General features: G+C 40.8%; 1 protein-coding gene across 1 annotated transcript in view; it reads right to left on the reverse strand.

Annotated features, from left to right (window-relative positions):
- Window positions 1–22158, reverse strand: part of ikbkb (inhibitor of nuclear factor kappa B kinase subunit beta) — an 88550-nt gene that overhangs the window by 40754 nt on the left and 25638 nt on the right. The window lies entirely within an intron of this gene.

Genomic DNA, 22158 nt, shown 5'->3' on the forward strand with positions numbered 1-22158 from the left:
CAGGAATCCATTCGTATGTCTACATCTGCCATGTTTTGTCATTATACTGATGAAGTTTGAAGTAAATCGGGTGAAAACAAGACAGTGATTTAGCATTTTTGAAAGTGACACACTTCCTGCTGCCAGTTGGTGGACACACACACACACACACACACGTTTGTTTTTGTGAAATGTGAGGACATTCCATAGGCGTAATGGTTTTTATACCGTACAAACCGTATTTTCTATCCCCTTACACTGACCCTAAACCTACCCATCACAGGAGACTGTGCAGTTCACTTTCTGTGAAAAAAACCTTGTTCTGTGTGATTTATAAGCATTTTGAAAAGTGAGGACATGGGGAACGTCCTCATATTTCACCCTCTTTTTGTAATACCTGTGTCATACCCATGTCATTATACACATTTGTGTCCTGATATTTCACGAAAACATGCCCACACACACACACACACACACACACACACACACACACACACACACACACACACACACACACACACACACACACACACACACACACACACACACACACACACACACACACACACACACACACACACACACAGACACACAAACCCCTTAAAGCTATTTCATTTATGGGACACAGGAAATATTCTCATAAACCATGTTTTCATTGTAATTTGTAGTATATTTTTAAAGCTACTTGGTTACATTTTAATAATACATTATTTAGTATGTTTTTAAAGATATTTTTATTATGTGGACACATGAAATGTCCTCATTAACCACTACGTTGTAATAACAGTGTAATACCCATGTCATTATACAAATTTGTGTCCCTAATAAATCACATAAACAAGCACACACACACACACACACACACACACACACACACACACACGGAGAGAGAGAGTTTCAAAAATAACAGCACTGCTACCTTTTAGTGAGGGGAGGGCAGACAGAGAATAAATATTCAGAAGAAATATATTAAATAAAATAAATATATTGATCTGAAAAATAGTATGATTATTTTAAAGCTATTTGGTTACATTTTAATAAAACATTGTTTTAGTATGTTTTTAAACACACACACATACACGTTGTAATACCAGTGTAATACCCATGTCATTATACAAATTTGTGTCCTCATAAATCACAAACAAGAGAGAGAGAGAGAGAGAGAGAGAGAAACAAGTTTTTTTTTATCCTGCTTCAAAACTAATACAATGCTGCCATCTTGTGTTCATTGAGGGGAGAGCAGCAGACAGAGAATTTCTGTTCCCCTTTTTTGTCCTTATTTAATCCCTTGCCATGGAAACACCGTTTGAGATATCCAATATCCGTTCACATTTTAGCATCTTCAGTATCTTTGTTTCATGTTGACCGAGTTTGGTGGAGATTGAATAAATCGCCTACGAGGAGAACGTAAAAACTCAGACCCCGATTTAACCAAAAAATTCACCTTCAAACCAAAATATCTGACTTCCTGTTGGTCGGAGCTAATGACTGTAAATTAGAAAGTTGTCCGGCTCGATGAGGTCAATATATATACTGAGTTTGGTGATTGTAGATGAAACGAAGCCCTTCACTTTTGTCAAAAGGTGGCGCTAGAGAGCCCCTCATCCCCGCCCGTTTCTGAGGCTTTGCCCATGTGTACTGACTAACATCTCTGATGTGTGTGTTGAGTTTCAAGCAGTTTCAAGCTATTTCAAGCATGCTAAGAGCCTCAGAACAGCCAAAAGATTATTAAACTTTGACACGTTGCCATGGCAACAGTATTTGAAATTTCAGGAATCCATTTCATACGTCTCTATCTGTCATGTTTTCACATTATACTGATGAAGTTTGAAATAAATCTGGTGAAAATAAGATGGTGATTCAAAGCATTTTTGAAAGTGACACACTTCCTGCTGCCAGTTGGTGGCGCTATAACTTTGACTCACAAAAGTCATATCCATGTGATCGGCCTCTTACAACGAACACACAGCAGAAGTTTCATCCAAACCAGTCAATGTTTGCACAAGTTAAAACACACTTCCTGTTTCCCTTTTCTCGCCATAAATTCGTTGCATCGCCATGGCCAGACTTTTCGAGATATCAAAAATCCGCTCGCAATTTAGCATCCTGGATATGTTCACTTAATGCTGACCGAGTTTGGCAATGATCGAAACAATGGCCTCGGAGGAGTATATTAAATTCCAGAGCATGCGTTTTCCGAACAACCCATAATAGCTCACTTCCTGTAGGGCTGACGCATAACTTAGAGCACGAAAGTTGTTCGGCCCGATGAGATCTAAATGTGTACCAAGTTTCATACATGTACGTGCAAGTGTGTTTGATATATGGACCAAGTTTTCAGACCCCACTTTAGGGGGCGCTGTCGAGCCCCCCTGCCACGCCCGGGTACCAGCTTCAGCCCGGCTCTGATGGCCGCACATTCCGACGCCTGTGCGAAGTTTCAAGAGTTTTCGAGCATGTTAAGTGCCCCAAAAGTACCCGAGAAGTCGAAAAAAAAAATAAAAAATAAAAAATAAAATTAAAGCTGCGAGCAGCGATGACGGGCCCAAGCCGGTGGCACCGCCACCCCGGTGGCATCAGTTTAACTGTGCACGGCAGGCAATAGGCATTTAAAATGGGAAAACATAAAAGGACTATGTCAAAGTCATCTGAATTCACCACATTAACTGCAGCAGTTGGTGCTGCTATGACCACAAACCACAACAGCCACATCTATGAGATCAATTAAATTTATATGAATTTCATGTCAGATTATGTCAAAGGTCAAATTGGAATGAGTTCAGAATACCATTCGAATGCTGATGTTGTTTTATTCTAACACTTCTCTTCATGTGTTTTTGAGCTACCTTAGCTACCATTTGTGCACCAATCTTATGCACCATAAAACATGCTTTAATTTCAATATGGGTGGTCCAATAAAATTTTTTTAATAAAAAATGTATAAATGGAGCCAAATCACAGAAACTGCAAAGATGATTTTAATATCAGTGTCAGGTAAGAGTAAGATGCGTGTCTACATTTTATGGAAGTTTATTATAAATAGCCACTTTTATAAAATCATGTGAAATTTATGTTTTAATACATTTATATTATATCAGTAAATAATTAATTTAAAGACATGTGCATCATACGTGATCTTGGCAAACACATCACATGACGTTTTTATTTCAAGTGATAGTTATTTGTGATAGCCTATATGAAAGGGTTAAATTATGATCAAGAGAGAAAGTCACACACACACACACACACACACACACACACACACACACACACACACACACACACACACACACACACACACACACACACACACACACACACACACACACACACACACACACACACAATGATAGAGTGAGAGTGAGGGGGAGGGGAAGGACTGAGAGAAAGGCACACACACAAACTCACAGGGTGAGAGAGAGACCCCCCCCTCCCCACACACACACACAGATAGAGAGGGGGAAGGGGAAAGACAGGCAGATGGCATTCCATAGACTTAATGGTTTGTATACTGTACAAACTGTACATTCTATCCCCCTACACTACCCCTAAGCCTACATATCGCACACACACACACACACACACCATAGCTGTCAACCCTCCCGTTTTTTCCGGGTTTCTCACGTATTTTAGCTCTTTTCCCGCTGTCTTCCCGTTTTAGTATTTTCCCGTAAAATATCCCGTATTTTTACGTTCTGATTGTGTTAACTCAGAACACGCAACTATCTGGTTTAGTGCCAGAAGACGCGAATGAGAAGTCGCGCGCACTGTGAGAAAATTTTCCGTGCACTCATCCGAGAGCGCGCACACGTCTCTCAGCGCGCAAATATTGAGTTCTCTTTCAAGTCTTGCTCTTGAATGGACAAACTCACGCAAAAAGTATGTCAACATATTGATGAGTATTCTAGCAGACATAGTCTGTATATGGCTTAAGTAAGCTTTATACAGTCCAGAAAAGACGACGCATATCCGAGGTCTTAAAGGGGCAGTAGCCTTTACTGCTGTCTGTTTAATGTCAAACAAAAGACAAGGGCATCACTCACTGCTCTTGATTGAATAACTTTTGTAAGTTTAATAGGATTAATCTTTAATTTATACAGTCATATATGCAATGTTATTTTACATTTGATCAATTTCTGTAGGCCTACCTGAAAACTAATGTTAGACGTACCTGAAAAACCTGAAAAGCATAGTTTATTTTATTAGTATCTTTGCTCAATAGTATTTATTTGTGCTGCTGCTTGTATTTAAATTATTTGTTCTTATTATTTTCTTTTGTTTTATTTGACAGTAGTCCTTTTTTCCCTGAACATAGCAAATACTGAACCGTACCGAAACGGTGAACCTTAAACCGTGATACAAACCGAACCGTAAGCAATCTGTACCGTTACACCCCTAGCGTAACGTATGATAAAATGACTGAAAAAAGGTTGGGAAACACTGGCTTAGGCTACTATCGAAGAAGAAGAAGACAGTTGCAGCCGCGCGGTTGGGAGGAAGAGGGAAAAAGTAGCGGGAAGTAAACTTCAAGGAGAGTATAGTAATAATAAATGATAATAAATGGAATAAATAAATAATAAATGAAAATAATAAATGTTATATTTACCCATGGCCTTCCCTGTTATACAGAAATGTAATAGTTATCAAACCTTCCTTAACTGTATAAATAATAAAAGAAATATAGATGAATCATCATTAAAGCTACAATTTTCTCTGTTCCCGTTGTTCTTTGATGAACATTAATGACAGGCTGACTCCACAAAATGACTCTAATTTGCCTCTTTGAAAAATAATTCTCTAATTTAACCTTATTACTATACTAATTGTAATATAAATAATACAAATATTAGAAGAAAAATATTTTAAGTGGTCATTATTGACAATAAATATTGCACAACTAGTATTTAGTACCAAAAGATCTCCTCAAAATATTCAATAAATATTATTGAACTAAAATATAGAACATTTATTTAATTGAAAAATAGTTAAGGTGTATGGTCACATTTGACCATCAATTAGTATGAGTATGACCAATTAGTATGGAATACCTGAAGGCTAAGTACAATAAAAAACATTAACATTAATGTTAACATTGTTGCATTACTCTCCATTATAAAACGATCCTGTATGGTTGATGTAATAATCAATGCACACTATGCTGTACTGTTTACCAAAACTTGCTGCAAACCCCTGTAAAGTGGAGCTGTTGTGTATCAAGCCATTCAAATGTATTGACACAGCGCTAGAAGTATTGAGATTTCTGTGAAGCACGACTGCGCGCGCCGCCGGGAGATGATAGAGCATGTCGCAACTCCGTATGGTTTTTCAACACTCTGGCTTTAACTGTTATGCCATATTAGCGCCAAAACGCTATTTATTGTTTGAATTTCGCATTAAAACTTTAAAAAATGTAAAAGCTTAGACATTGTTTAATATCAAAAGCAGGTTTGGCAATTTGGCGTGAGATTAAGTTGGGCAGCGTGAGAGCGTGAGACAGAGCCTGAAAGCGTGAGTGTCACGCCAAATGCGTGAGAGTTGGCAACCCTAGGCAAAAGAGAACTCGATGTGAGCAGGAAACTGACGCGAGTCTATCTATGCATCGAGTGTGTGTGTGTGTGTGTGTGTGTGTGTGTCAGTGTCCCTTGAATAGCTGACATGAGACGCATCCACACAGACAGGACACTGACACACACACATACACATACACACACACACACAGACAGGACACACACACACACACACACACACACACACACACACAGACAGGACACTAACACACACACAGACAGGACACTGGCATACAGCGCGCTCTCTTGTGTCTTGTCGCGCTTGGAAGCATGTACATGAATAGGAGCGTGATCATGTAACGCTAAGCAAAAATGGATATAAAAACGGACGCTGTGTTATTTGCGTTAAATATTTTTAATGCGTTAAGCTTCCGTTTCACGTTGACCGAGTTTGGTGGAGATTGAATAAATCACCTACGAGGAGAACGTAAAAACTCAGACCCTGAATTATACAAATATTCACGTTCAAACAAAAACTTTCTGTGAAAAAAAGACACTTATAAACAGACACTTGTAGAAAATAATGTGAATTTTTAAAAAAAATAAATTTGAACTATGTCAGTAAATAATGAATTTAAAGACAAATGTGTCAAAAGTGATCTTTGCAAACACAGCACATGACCTTCTGTAAAGCACATGTATAGAAAACACACTCACACTCCTCTGTTTTAAAAAAAGAGTTCTGTCTGAATGAGTACATGAAATCACGGCTGTCAGATGATAAGAATTGTAACTCAAATGTGATTTAGAAAATGAGTTCTGTAGTGATATAGTGTCATAGTTCATGTCCACATTAACCACTACGTTGTAATACCAATAGCCATGTCATCATACACATTTGTGTCCTCATAAATCACATAAGCAAGCACAGAGAGAGAGAGAGAGAGAAAGGGAGTTTCAAAAATAATACAACACTGCCCCCTTTTGGTGATAGAGGGGAGGGCACACAAACAGTCAAAAACATTATTAAACTTTGACATGTTGCCATGGCAGCATTATTTGAAATATCAGGAATTCATTCATATGTCTCTATCTGTCATGTTTTCACATTATACTGATGAAGTTTGAAGTCAATCGTGTGAAAATAAGATGGTGATTCAAAGCATTTTTGAAAGTGACACACTTCCTGCTGCCAGTTGGTGGCGCTATAACTTTGACTCACAAAAGTCATATCCATGTGATCGGCCTCTTACAACGAACACACAGCTGAAGTTTCATCCAAATCAGTCAATGTTTGCACAAGTTATTACACACTTCCTGTTTACCTTTTCTCGCCATAAATTCGTTGCTTCGCCACGGCCAAACCGTTTAAGATATCAAAAATCCGTTCGCAATTTAGCATCCTCTGTGTCTTGACTTCATGCTGACCGAGTTTGGCACTGATTGAAACAATGGCCTCGGAGGAGTATATTAAATTCCAGAGCATGTGTTTTCAGAACAACCCATATTAGCTCACTTCCTGTTGGGCTGACACGTAACTTAGAGCACGAAAGTTGTTTGGCCCGATGAGGTCTATATGTGTACTGAGTTTCATACATGTACGTGCAAGTGTGTTTGATATATAGACCAAGTTTTCAGACCCCACTTTAGGGGGCGCTGTCGAGCCCCCCTGCCACGCCCGGGTACCAGCTTCAGCCCGGCTCTGATGGCCGCGCATTCCGATGTGTGTGCAAAGTTTCGAGAGTTTTTGAGCATGGTAAGGGCCCCAAAAGTGCCCGAGAAGTCGATAAAATAATAATAACGAGCAGCGATGACGGGCCCAAGCCGGTGGCACCGCCACGCCGGTGGCATCAGCTTAACTGTGCACAGCAGGCAATAGGCATTTAAAATTGGAAAAACTAAAAGGACTATGTCAAAGTCATCTGAATTCACCACATTAACTGCAGCAGTTGGTGCTGCTATGACAACGAACCACAACAGCCACATCTATGAGATCAATTAAATTTAAATTAATTTCATGTCAGATGATGTCAAAGGTCAAATTGGAATGAGTTCACAATACCATTCAAATGCTGATGTTGTATTATCCTAACATTTCTCTTCATGTGTTTTTGACCTACCTTAGCTACCGTTTGTGCACCAATCTTTTGCACCATAAAGCGTGCTTTCATTTCAATATGGGTGGTCCAATACATTTTTTTTTTATAAAAAAATGTATAAATTGAGCCAAATCACAGTAAAATGCAAAGATTTTAATATCAGTGTCAGGTAAGAGTAAGATACGTGTCTACATTTTATGGAAGTTTATTATAAACAGCCACTTTTAGAAAACCATGTGAAATTTACTTTTAATACATTTAAATTATATCAGTAAATTATTCATTAAAAGACATCTGCATCATATGTGATCTTGGCAAACACAGCACATGACGTTTTTATTTCAAGTGATAGTTATTTGTGAAAGCCTAAGAGAGAGTGGCAGAAAGAAAGACATGGAATGTTTTTTATATCCTGTTTCAAAACTAACACAATGCTGCCATCTTTTGTTCATTGAGAGAAGGGCAGCACACACAGGCACAATAGATTATTCAAAGAAATATTTATAATATATATATTAGTGCTGGGCATCGTTAACAAAAAAATTAACTAATTAATCACATTTTTTCTGTAATTAATCGCGATTAATCGCAAGTTTTTAATATTTTAAGTTTGTAATATTTTGATATTGTAATAATTTCAGTTACTCTCCAAATTAATTTAGAAACAATTTAAAGACAGCATATTGTAAATATGTGTTGTATTGTCATTTTTTATGAATGAAGGCCAGTATCACTGATACTAAAGTCTCTATGAAACATTAATGACGTTACATTACAGTATAACTGAAAGCTCCCAATTTCAACATTTATTAGGCTTTAAAAAACAACTTTTAATTTAAGTGAACTTAAAACAATCTTTACATAAACCCAAAATAATAAATGTTATATTTACCCATGGCCTTACCTGTTATACAGAAATGTAATAGTTATCAAACCTTCCTTAACTGCATAAATAATAAATCAAATATAGATGAATCATCATTAAAGCTACAATTTTCTCTGTTCCCGTTGTTCTTTGATGAACATTAATGACAGGCATCATCAGTGCTACTGTCACTTTAAGAACAGCCGCGGGTCTCACGCGCTGTCCCGCGCATCTCATTTCCTCACAACTCTTTAAAGTTAATTTAAGACGTTATTTAACTAATTTAAGACTCTAATATGAGAATACTCAAAATCCTCTGTGTTATTGGTTGTTCAAGAGCAAAAGAGAACTCGATGTGAGCAGGAAACTAACGCGTGTCTATCTATGCGTCGAGTGTGTGTGTGTGTGTGTGTGTGTGTGTGTCAGTGTCCCTTGATTAGCTGACATGAGACGCATCCACACAGACAGGACACTGACACACACACACACACACACACACACACACACACACACACACACACACACACACACACACACACACACGACACTGACACACACACAGACAGGACGCTGGCACACACACACACACACACACACACACACACACACACACAGACAGGACACTGACACACACACACACACACACACACACACACACACACACACACACACACACACACACACACACACACACACACACACACACACACACACACACACACACACACAGAGAGAGAGAGAAACAAGTTTTTTTTTTTATCCTGCTTCAAAACTAACACAATGCTGCCATCTTGTGTTCATTGAGGGAAGGGCAGCACACACGGGCACAATACATTATACAAATAAATATTTATAAAATATATATATATTCATCTGAAAAATAGTACAGTCATTTTAAATTAATCTAAGTTCAATTACCAAACATACAATCTTAATTTAATTTAAATCAAAATATTATTTTACAAGATATGAGACAATTTCTGTTCCCCTTTTTTTGTCCTTATTTAATCCCTCGCCATGGCAACACCGTTTGAGATATCCAATATTCGTTCGCATTTTAGCATCTTCCGTATCTTTGTTTCATGTTGACCGAGTTTGGTGGAGATTGAATAAATCGCCTACGAGGAGAACGTAAAAACTCAGACCCTGAATTACATAAATATTCACCTTCAAACCAAAATATCTGACTTCCTGTTGGTCGGAGCTAATGACTGTAAATTAGAAAGTTGTCCGGCTCGAAGAGAACAATATATGTACCGAGTTTGGTGACTGAAGATAAAACTAACCCCCCCACTTTTGTCAAAAGGTGGCGCTAGAGAGCCCCTCATCCCCGCCCGTTTCTGAGGCTTTGTCCATGTGTACTGACTGACATCTCTGATGTGTGTGTTGAGTTTCAAGCAGTTTCAAGCAATTTCAAGCATGCTAAGAGCCTCAGAACAACACTGCTACCTTTTAGTGAGGGGAGGGCAGACAGAGAATAAATATTCAGAAGAAATATATTAAATAAAATAAATATATTGATCTGAAAAATAGTATGATTATTTTAAAGCTATTTGGTTACATTTGAATAAAACATTGTTTTAGTATGTTTTTAAACACACACACATACACGTTGTAATACCAGTGTAATACCCATGTCATTATACAAATTTGTGTCCTCATAAATCACAAACAAGAGAGAGAGAGAGAAACAAGTTTTTTTTTTATCCTGCTTCAAAACTAATACAATGCTGCCATCTTGTGTTCATTGAGGGGAGAGCAGCAGACACAGAGAATTTCTGTTCCCCTTTTTTGTCCTTATTTAATCCCTTGCCATGGAAACACCGTTTGAGATATCCAATATCCGTTCACATTTTAGCATCTTCAGTATCTTTGTTTCATGTTGACCGAGTTTGGTGGAGATTGAATAAATCGCCTACGAGGAGAACGTAAAAACTCAGACCCCGATTTAACCAAAAATTTACCTTCAAACCAAAATATCTGACTTCCTGTTGGTCGGAGCTAATGACTGTAAATTAGAAAGTTGTCCGGCTCGATGAGGTCAATATATATACTGAGTTTGGTGATTGTAGATGAAACGAAGCCCTTCACTTTTGTCAAAAGGTGGCGCTAGAGAGCCCCTCATCCCCGCCCGTTTCTGAGGCTTTGCCCATGTGTACTGACTGACATCTCTGATGTGTGTGTTGAGTTTCAAGCAGTTTCAAGCAATTTCAAGCATGCTAAGAGCCTCAGAACAGCCAAAAGATTATTAAACTTTGACACGTTGCCATGGCAACAGTATTTGAAATTTCAGGAATCCATTTCATACGTCTCTATCTGTCATGTTTTCACATTATACTGATGAAGTTTGAAATAAATCTGGTGAAAATAAGATGGTGATTCAAAGCATTTTTGAAAGTGACACACTTCCTGCTGCCAGTTGGTGGCGCTATAACTTTGACTCACAAAAGTCATATCCATGTGATCGGCTTCTTACAACAAACACACAGCTGAAGTTTCATCCAAACCAGTCAATGTTTGCACAAGTTATAACACACTTCCTGTTTCCCTTTTCTCGCCATAAATTCGTTGCATCGCCACGGCCAGACTTTTCGCGATATCAAAAATCCGCTCGCAATTTAGCATCCTGGATATGTTCTCTTAATGCTGACCGAGTTTGGCAATGATCGAAACAATGGCCTCGGAGGAGTATATTAAATTCCAGAGCATGCGTTTTCCGAACAACCCATATTAGCTCACTTCCTGTAGGGCTGACACATAACTATGAGCACGAAAGTTGTTCGGCCCGATGAGATCTAAATGTGTACCAAGTTTCATACATGTACGTGCAAGTGTGTTTGATATATGGACCAAGTTTTCAGACCCCACTTTAGGGGGCGCTGTCGAGCCCCCCTGCCACGCCCGGGTACCAGCTTCAGCCCGGCTCTGATGGCCGCGCATTCCGACGCCTGTGCAAAGTTTCAAGAGTTTTCGAGCATGTTAAGTGCCCCAAAAGTACCCGAGAAGTCGAAAAAAAAAAAAAAAAAAAAAAAAAAAACAAAGAATAATCTGAGGAAGAACAATAGGGCTCTGCGCCCTTTCAGGGCTTGGGCCCTAAAAAGAATAATCTGAGGAAGAACAATAGGGCTCTGCGCCCTTTCAGGGCTTGGGCCCTAAATAGATGCCGACCAATTCCTAGTTCTGCTTCTCAGAAGAGAACAAGTCCTCCTAAAAACCACCCCAGAAATCTCACATGCATCTCCCTTAGAGTTTCATCAGAGATGCCTAGAGACCAAAGTCTGCTTTCAAAAGTCTCAATATGAACTCAAACATGATCTGAGCTGCTCCACGTTCACTTATAGTGCATTACTTCATGACGTGTTGACTCATTTGGGTCTGTTTATATTTCTAGGGATTCAAAAAAAAAAAAAAAAAGGTCTGCAACAAAGTTCAGTGAATCATAGTTAAGCTAAGCATTTCAGTTTCTGTTCTCCATCAGAAATCAAGGCATACAGGTTTGGAACGACATGAGGGCGAGGAAATGATGACAGAATTGTCATTTTTGGATAGACTATCCTATTAATTCCACAGGTTTTAGTAGAGCTCCCACACAGTTTTCTACATTTTCTTGCTAAAAAAAGACTTCTCTCTCTGGTAATGCGAGAGAGTGTGTGTGTGTGTGTGTGTGTGTGTGTGTGTGTGTGTGTGTGTGTGTGTGTGTGTGTGTGTGTGTGTGTGTGTGTGTGTGTGTGTGTGTGTGTGTGTGTGTGTGTGTGTGTGTGTGTGTGTGTGTGTGTGTGTGTGTGTGTGTGTGTGTGTGTGTGTGTGTGTGTGTGTGTGTGTGTAGGCATCAGATTGGTCTGATTCATACTCTCCACCAACTGCAAATCTGGGTTAAATATTTGACTGGGTTTATATTCTGACATTTACAAGAGCTGATGTGACACAAACACAGATTCAGCAGAAACGTAAACAGACGCTGCAGCCGCCACAGAAGAGTTCTGCTGAATCTGTGTTTACGGCTCACATATGCTCATAGTCGGGGAGCCAAAGTCTCAAAAATGGGTTGAACCTGACATGGTCTGCCATACTTTTTATTTGTGTTTTTTCTGTTAACGTTGACCCTAAGAACCAATAATTGGAGGGTCTGCTCTGCCGGAAATATCGCGAAAAAAAATTGTGGCCATTTTAGAGTATGCACCCTTTATTTTTTATCAGAAAAATGTGAAAAATGATTTTTTTCCTCAAATCCTCAGTGGGTTGGGTAGGCTGTTAATAAATGTATTCCAGATACACAGAACACATGTGCTGACAACATCCTCTGAAAAAATAACTTTTAAAACACATTTCTACATGATTTTGCTTCAATTTAATGCAAAAAGTAGGCATTTTCTCACTTTTTTTCCCAGTATTTTCATCTTTACTTCATTGGCAATCAACTATTCCCCCAAGTTATGACATCTGTCAATATGCCATTCTTTTCACCAAATAGTATACTCATTCCACAGAAAAAATTATAGAAATCCAACCAAAATCAATGGATCTGTGATGATTTCACTACTGGTTGGCGATCAACAAGCTCAGAACCTCAATAGCATTTTAGGCTACTCTCAAAATTCCGATAGACATACTGGATATTTAACATGGTTGTTAATGTCCACATTATTAAACATCATGGTCTAGGCATCTTTTTTAATTTCAACATAACCCTGTTCTCCCAATGGAAGAGTGTTGTGATCTTGGCAACTGCTTGGCAGACATCCTGGGCAAGGTTGAGAACTTGTTCTTGCTGCTTAGGACTGACTTTCACCCGGTCGTCCTCACCTAACTGTGGAGTTGCATCTGTTATCATCCATGCCAGGTGGTTATACAGGTTAGAGCTCACTCTTCGGGATGCGTCCAGGTATGATATCTCTAGCTGCAGTGACGGGTCTTCAGTCATACTTCCAGGCATCTGCTGACTTCCACTGGCTTGGGCTGTTCTGGCTTCTCTTGCTTCCTTCAGGATCTGCTTACATTGGTTTTGGAGGTCCTTCCATATTCTCTTTGCAGTGTTGTAGGAAGAGACTATGGTGTCATCTGGTGTCAACTCAGATATTTGCATCATCTGAGGATTTTTTCCAGAAATAAAATCCATAATTCTCTCGTCTCAGGGGGATATGAGGGGGAAAGTACCATAATTTGAATATACTACCGGGTTTCTACTGATACAAAGCTTAATGCTAAATCACTGAAGTAACCCTTAAAGTTCCTTCAAATTTGAGAGCATGCAGCCAACATTAATTTCTGCTGGAACATTCAGGCTAGAACATACTTTCTGTTCCATTATTTTACAATTGCCACCTACTTCATTGTGCCTTCTAAGGCGGGCAATCAAGGACTGACATCTGTATGAGGTAACATTCTGAACTCCATGGCTTTCCAAGTATTTACAGAATTCATCCCTCAAAGCTGTAACTAAGAATATGGCTCTTTGAAAAAGGGCTCATCTATCCTAGATATGAGTTGGTTCAGTGCAGCATCATATGGAGTGGTGGCAGTACTAGCCCTTTCCTGTGAACGAAGACGCTTTGTCAGGTTGTTGGTCATGCATTCCTTGTGTTACCAGAAGACCTCAGCAATTATATCAGTACACTTGTTTCCATCAGGACCACAAATCTTGTGTAGTATCTCTTCCTCTTCAAGTTTGTTTGCTTTTTCCCAAACATTCTGTCTGTCATAAGTGGCGATCAAAATGAGGGATCTATTCCCCCTGGTCGTGCATGCTTTACTGATCTGCCCGCATTGTCACCATGGAATAATTGAAATGAGCTGGATGAAAGAGCTTGACTTCTGGCTTTTCAACTTTTTTCCTCGTCTGGTCAACAGTTTTACGATCTGTGTACCTCGCACAACATTGTGTGTGCCACAAAGTATTCCTCCTCAGAAAGTCACATTGAGGTTTCAGCCCATTGTCAAGTCTGTATGAGACATCATCCTTTCTGTTGGTTACAGCATATAGGAGGGAAGGGTAGCCTTGATTTGTCAGTTTCTGAAGAGGACCAGCGTCACTGTCTGTTTTCTGACATATTATGCAAGCAGTATAGTTGGGACTGAGCAGGTTTCTCTTCAGCTGTTTGGTTGAGAACTCAGGCTTCATCCTTCATTCTTCTCCAATTCACATCACTCCTCTCCTGTTCTCTCCTGTTCACTCCTCTCTCTTCTCCTCCTCTCCTCCACGCTTCTCCTCTCTTGTTTAATCCTAAAATAAGATCAGAACCAAATCTGCAAATGGGAAATATTGTGCATTCAGGTGAAAGAAATCATCTCGGGTTACGACTGTAACCCTTGTTCCCTGAAAAGGGAACGAGACACTGCATCTAACGACACTTTGGGGATGCTCCTAAGCATAGCGATCAAGCAGACGCTCCATGCGTCTCATTCCCTTCTCAGGGAACAAGGGTTACAGTTGTAACCCGAGACGTTCCCTTTCGAGGGAACTCGCACTGCATCTAACGACACTTTGGGGAACGAATACCCACTAGGCCACACGAGAATCACGCCCACCCTAGTGTGAAGCTGGAACCCAGGCACACTTAGGACGCGAGCACCCTAGCGCCAGGCGTCGCAGGGAGTTGCAGATTGTAGAATCTAATGAAGGTGTGCGGGGTGGCCCACCCAGCTGCCTCGCAGATCCTCCTGAAGCGAGATTCCAGAAAGGAGGGCCACAGAGGATGCCATGTCTCTGGAATGAGCCCTCACGGCTATCAGTGAAGGCAAATTACGCACCTGATAAGTCGTGGCTATAGCCTGGACAATCCACTTACTGATTGTCTGTTTTGGCGCAGGCAGCCCTTTCTTGGATGAGCCAAAGCACACCAACAACTGGTCTGACTTCCTCCACAGTGAAGACTTCTCCAGATAAACTCTTTTTTCCAGAACTCTGCTCTGACCGGGCAGAGCAGGTGAAGTCTCCTTTCTTCCGCCGTCACGTGAGGTGGAGGATGGAAGGCCTAAAGAACCACTGACCGTGCCACACTCGATGGCACCTTGGGCACATAGCCCGGCCTTGGAAGTAAGATGGCCTTAACTCCGCCAGGGGCAAACTCCAGGCAAGTTGGCGTAACCGACCCCGGTCCCCCACCCTCCTCAGTAAGTGATAGCAAGAAGAAAGGCCACCTTAACCCCTAGGAGTCTGAGCTGTTTTGGGGCCCTTTAGAAGTTTTGACATGCTCTGACATTTGTGTTTTTTCAGTTGCTTATAAACACATTAATGGCAAAAGTGTAATTACACTGTATTCAGCACAAACTGGGCTACTATAATATGTGAGCAACATGTATGTACATGCTTGTATTTTTGAGAGAAAAATGTTTATGCACAGATTTTGAAAAAACTAAATAAAAAAATTTTAAATTAAGGCCTCAAAACACACAATAGGTATCTGTTCCCAAGACTTTTGACTCCTGTCTGTATTTGCATAGAGTTTTTTCTTTATACTGATGTGAGAATCATTGAGCCTACTCATTAACATAAAACAATACACTGATTTAAAATTTGTAAGACAGTTTCTCTTAACAAAGCCAATATGCGAGGAGGCGTGGTATCTAATGAATAATGATGAGATAGCACCTGAGATAACAAAGGACTCGCATTAATGAGCTGCATAATGAATGAGCTGCAGGTAGGCCTATGTGACAGAGAGCAACAGAACAAAGGATCTATATTCTCTGCCACAAGAATTTATGATTTATTAAACTATAATTTATGATTTATTACACCAATTGTTTTAAATAACCTTATGTGATCTCATTTGGCTTTGGATCAAAAAATCAGACAGAAAATATATTTTACAATATTCTGCATAATTATTAAAGCTCGAGTTGCATTGCATTATATATATAATCTATTATGAAAACACAGATAAGCCATATATTGTTGCAATTGTGTGTTTATTTTCTTCAAACTTGTCTATCTGCATGTTGGTCTAACATTGTTAGAGCGATTTCTGGAAGCTGTTTATGTCAATGTCACATGGTGATACCTGACATATATATATCATATATATGTCAGGTATATATATATCATGCATGATATATATCATGCAGATATATATCATGCATGAAGAAGATATCTTCTTCAGTGCGCCCTCGTGCACAATGTGTTTGAGCTGATGTGTGTGTGGGCGTCGCCTCAGTATTTGAATCTCAATAGAGCGCATGCTTCGTGGCCGTGGTCGCATTAGTCTATAATGAGCCGCTCAGGAACAACTAACATTGATCTGCTTTCAAACGGATTACATAAACACAGAATATTTGTTTTTGATTTGGTTTACAGTGTTTAAAACCTGACATTTCAGCGTTTCTTTAGACTTATGGCTCATGTTTGTCAGACAAGTATTCAATAAGATAGAGGTCATTTTCTGAAGACTATCTGAATGAACGTCTTTGACAGAGAGGCTGCAGATTGCGCATCATGTTTGATTTCTTTATTTTGCAAAAAGCACAACCATTTGTTTTTATTGTGACTGTAGTAAAAAAAATAGAATTTAACAGATTATAATGATGTATGACACTTGCCTGAATGATAAAAAACGACAGTTATTTGAGTCTCTTTGGCACTGATAAGAAAAAAAGCAAGCCAATCACCCCGGTGTGATTGCCGACTCGAGAGGGTTAAAGGTCAGGTTCTTTGCCTCATCCGACTCGGTTCGAAGGGAGCCGCAGACAACCCTTCCAGAACCACTGCCAGATCCCAAGTTGGGACTCTGGACTAAGTCGCAGTCCTCATCCTCCGAGCTCCATGGAGGAAACATACAACCAAATGGTGCTTACCCCGAGGCCCATCACCTACAGACGAGTGGAAAGCTGCAATGGAAACCACGTACACCTTAAGTGTGGATGGGGTAAGACCGGCGGAGAAACCATCTTGGACGAACTCCAGCACTGAAGCCACTGGGCAATTGACTGGGTCCACCTAACGCTCTCTACACCAAGTGGAAAACACATTCCACTTCATGCTGTACTATCTCCTCGTGGAAGGAGCCCTGGAGCTGAGTAAGGTCTCAACTACACATGCCGATAGGCCCGCCTCTAGGTACCAGGCCCCCACAGGGGCCAGACCCAAAGGTTCCACAGCTCTGGCTGGGGGTGAAATATTGTGCCCCCTGCCTGAGACGGGAGGCCTGCTAGCAGTGCTACGATGTTCGATAACCATACCTGGGTCGGCCAGCAGGTTGCTATTAAAAGTAGGCTGATCACTTCTTGGCAGACCCGCTCCAAGACTCCCGGGAGCAGAGTGAACGGGGGAAATGCATAGACGCAGCAGCCACGTCTGCACTTGAGAGAAAACCACAGAGGGCAGTGGGATGTCTCTCGAGACGCGAACAGATCCACTTCCACTGGGCCGAACCTCTCGCACATGGCTTTCACCACCTCTGGGTAAAGTCGCTACTCCCCAGGCCTCAGCCCCTGCCTTGACAGGACGTCTGTTCCCTGATTTTGGTCCCCGGGGACATATATCGCTCAACAGTCTCCCTTGGGACCACAGGAGGATCTGGTGTGCCAGTCTGCATAGAGGGCTGACCACTGCGACCTCAGACCCCCTTGATGAATTAGATATGAGACATGGTGGCCGCGGAGGTCCGGGAAAAAGCTCCTCAGAGCTTTGTAGACAGCCAGCATTTTAAGGCAATTTATGTGCCAAGAAGGCCAAGGACGACATCTCAATGCCGAACTGCCACTACTCGCGACTGGGCCAATATGAGCCAGTCGTCGATGTAGTTCAGTACACGGATGCCTCTGAGACTCAGTTGGAGCCAGAGCTGCATCCATGCACTTGGTGAACATGCGAGGGGTAAAAGCCAGGCCAAACTAAAGAACCTGATAATGGTATGCTTCACCCCCCGAAAACAAACCTCAGGAACTTCCTGAAGGATGGATACATGGAAGTATCGTGACAAACCAGTCCTCAAACTGGATCTGACTTACGATGGTTGGAATTGTGAGCATCTCAAATCTGAATCTCCTCAGAGAACGATTCAAGTACCTCAGATCTAAAATTGGATGCAACCCCCTCCCCATCCTTCTTGGGAACTATGAAGTACCGGCTGTAGAACCCGTACTCCTTGTCTGGCGGAGGAACACTTTGTTCCTCTGGCGGAGGAACACAACTAAGAGTGAACTTCCTGTTCCCTTACCCGAACCTGCTCTGGGACCACTGCAGTCCAGACCAACCAGTTGAACTTGAGGAGAGGGTAATATAAGATATATTCGGAAGGCATAACCACGCACCGAGATAATCTGCTAAGGGAACCAGCCTCTCGAGGTTGGCCTCGGGTGTCAACCGAGCCTCGTTCCCGACCCCCTGAAGCGGCTGACCGGCAGGGAGCAGTCGTAGACGTACTTTTAAAAAAAATACCCCATTCCTTATGGCCGTTTAAAGAAACCACCAAAATTAGCTAAAACGGCTAAAGCTAGCTAAGTAAACTAGTAGAGAATGAATTCTGCTGCTGCTACAGGGATACGTTTGGGATGAGGAATCAACAGAAAAATACTTGTTTGAAGACTGGCGTGGTCCTTTCAGTTAATTACCATTACAATATCCATATTAGGCCTACCGTTCTTTTCCCAAAATGCTGGGGCAGACCTGTCACATACCACAGACAATGATGAGCAGCTTCGAAGTCCGTTGGTAACCGTTGGTTACCGTTTGTTGGCTGTTCCAAACTCATTCAAATTACTAAGATCATAAGTGTGCCATGATGCTAAATATCCAGCATGTTTTTCATAATTTTGAGAGTAGCTTAAAATGCTATTGAGGTTCTGAGCTTGTTGATCGCCAACTAGTAGTGAAATCATCACAGATCCATTGATTTTGATTGGATTTTTATAAATTTTTCTGTGGAATGAGTATACTATTTGGTGAAAAGAATGGCATATTGACTGATGTCATAACTTGTGGGAATAGTTGATTGCCAATAAAGTAAAGATTGAAATAAGAGAAAAAAGAAGAAAACGCCTATTTTTTGCATTAAATTGATGCAAAATCATGTAGAAATGTGTTTTAAGAGTTATTTTTTCAGTGGATGTTGTCAGCACATGTGTTCTGTGTATCTGGAATGCATTTATTGACAGCCTACCCAACCCACTGAGGATTTGAGGAAAAAAGTCATTTTTCACATTTTTCTGATAAAAATAAAGGGTGCATACATGAAAATGGCCACAATTTTTTTTCGCGATATTTCCGGCAGAGCAGACCCTCCAATTATTGGTTCTTAGGGTCAAAGTTAACAGAAAAAACACAAATAAAAAGTATGGCAGACCATGTCAGGTTCAACCCATTTTATTGAGCTTTTGAGACTTTGGCTCCCCGACTATCACGTGATCACGTGATAAAGGTCAGATCGTCTGCTTCTCCGTCTGCTGGGACTCAACACTGCGCTGGAAAAACTGAGTGAAACAGCTGAATGTGTTATATATGTGCTGTAGAGCCCCATGAAACATTTTTGCTTTGTGTGTGTGTGTGTGTCACCTTTATCACTCCTGATGAGTTTGCACCCCTGCATATCTCACCTAAATTTGGTTTTAGTAGACGATTCAGACAGTGCACTATATAGGGGATGGGGAACAATCAGACAATCACTATATAGGGGATAGGGAACGATCAGACAATCACTATATAGGGGATAGGGAACGATCAGACAATCACTATATAGGGGATAGGGAACGATCAGACAATCACTATATAGGGGATGGGGAACAATCACACAATCACTATATAGGGGATAGGGAACGATCAGACAATCACTATATAGGGGATGGGGAACAATCAGACAATCACTATATAGGGGATAGGGAACGATCAGACAATCACTATATAGGGGATAGGGAACGATCAGACAATCACTATATAGGGGATAGGGAACGATCAGACAATCACTATATAGGGGATGGGGAACAATCAGACAATCACTATATAGGGGATAGGGAACGATCAGACAATCACTATATAGGGGATAGGGAACGATCAGACAATCACTATATAGGGGATAGGGAACGATCAGACAATCACTATATAGGGGATAGGGAATGATTAGACAATCACTATATAGGGGATAGGGAACGATCAGACAGTGCACTATATAGGGGATAGGGAACGATCAGACAATCACTATATAGGGGATAGGGAACGATCAGACAATCACTATATAGGGGATAGGGAACGATCAGACAGTGCACTATATAGGGGATAGGGAACGATCAGACAATCCATATATAGGGGATAGGGAACAATCAGACAATCACTATAAAGGGGATAGGGAACAATCAGACAATCACTATATAGGGGATAGGGAACGATCAGACAATCATTATATAGGGGATAGGGAACGATCAGACAATCACTATACAGGGGATAGGGAACGATCAGACAGTGCACTATATAGGGGATAGGGAACGATCAGACAATCCATATATAGGGGATAGGGAACGATCAGACAGTGCACTATATAGGGGATAGGGAACGATCAGACAATCACTATATAGGGGATAGGGAACAATCAGACAATCACTATATAGGGGATAGGGAACGATCAGACAATCACTATATAGGGGATAGGGAACGATCAGACAATCACTATATAGGGGATAGGGAACGATCAGACAGTGCACTATATAGGGGATAGGGAACGATCAGACAATCCATATATAGGGGATAGGGAACGATCAGACAGTGCACTATATAGGGGATAGGGAACGATCAGACAATCACTATATAGGGGATAGGGAACAATCAGACAATCACTATATAGGGGATAGGGAACAATCAGACAATCCATATATAGGGGATAGGGAACGATCAGACAGTGCACTATACAGGGGATAGGGAACGATCAGACAATCACTATATAGGGGATAGGGAACGATCAGACAATCACTATATAGGGGATAGGGAACGATTAGACAATCACTATATAGGGGATAGGGAACGATCAGACAGTGCACTATATAGGGGATAGGGAACGATCAGACAGTGCACTATATAGGGCATAGGGAACGATCAGACAGTGCACTATATAGGGGATAGGGAACGATCAGACAGTGCACTATATAGGGGATAGGGAACGATCAGACAATCACTATATAGGGGATAGGGAACGATCAGACAGTGCACTATATAGGGGATAGGGAACGATCAGACAGTGCACTATATAGGGGATAGGGAACGATCAGACAGTGCACTATATAGGGGATAGGGAACAATCAGACAATCACTATATAGGGGATAGGGAACGATCAGACAATCACTATATAGGGGATAGGGAACGATCAGACAATCCATATATAGGGGATAGAGAACGATTAGACAATCCATATATAGGGGATAGGGAACGATCAGACAGTGCACTATATAGGGGATAGGGAACGATCAGACAATCACTATATAGGGGATAGGGAACGATCAGACAATCACTTTATAGGGGATAGGGAACGATCAGACAGTGCACTATATAGGGGATAGGGAACAATCAGACAATCACTATATAGGGGATAGGGAATGATCAGACAATCACTATATAGGGGATAGGGAACGATCAGACAATCCATATATAGGGGATAGGGAACGATTAGACAATCCATATATAGGGGATAGGGAACGATCAGACAGTGCACTATATAGGGGATAGGGAACGATCAGACAATCACTATATAGGGGATAGGGAACGATCAGACAATCACTATATAGGGGATA

The sequence above is a fragment of the Gobio gobio genome, assembly GCF_949357685.1.
Source record: "Gobio gobio genome assembly, chromosome: 10".
Classification (NCBI taxonomy): domain Eukaryota; kingdom Metazoa; phylum Chordata; class Actinopteri; order Cypriniformes; family Gobionidae; genus Gobio; species Gobio gobio.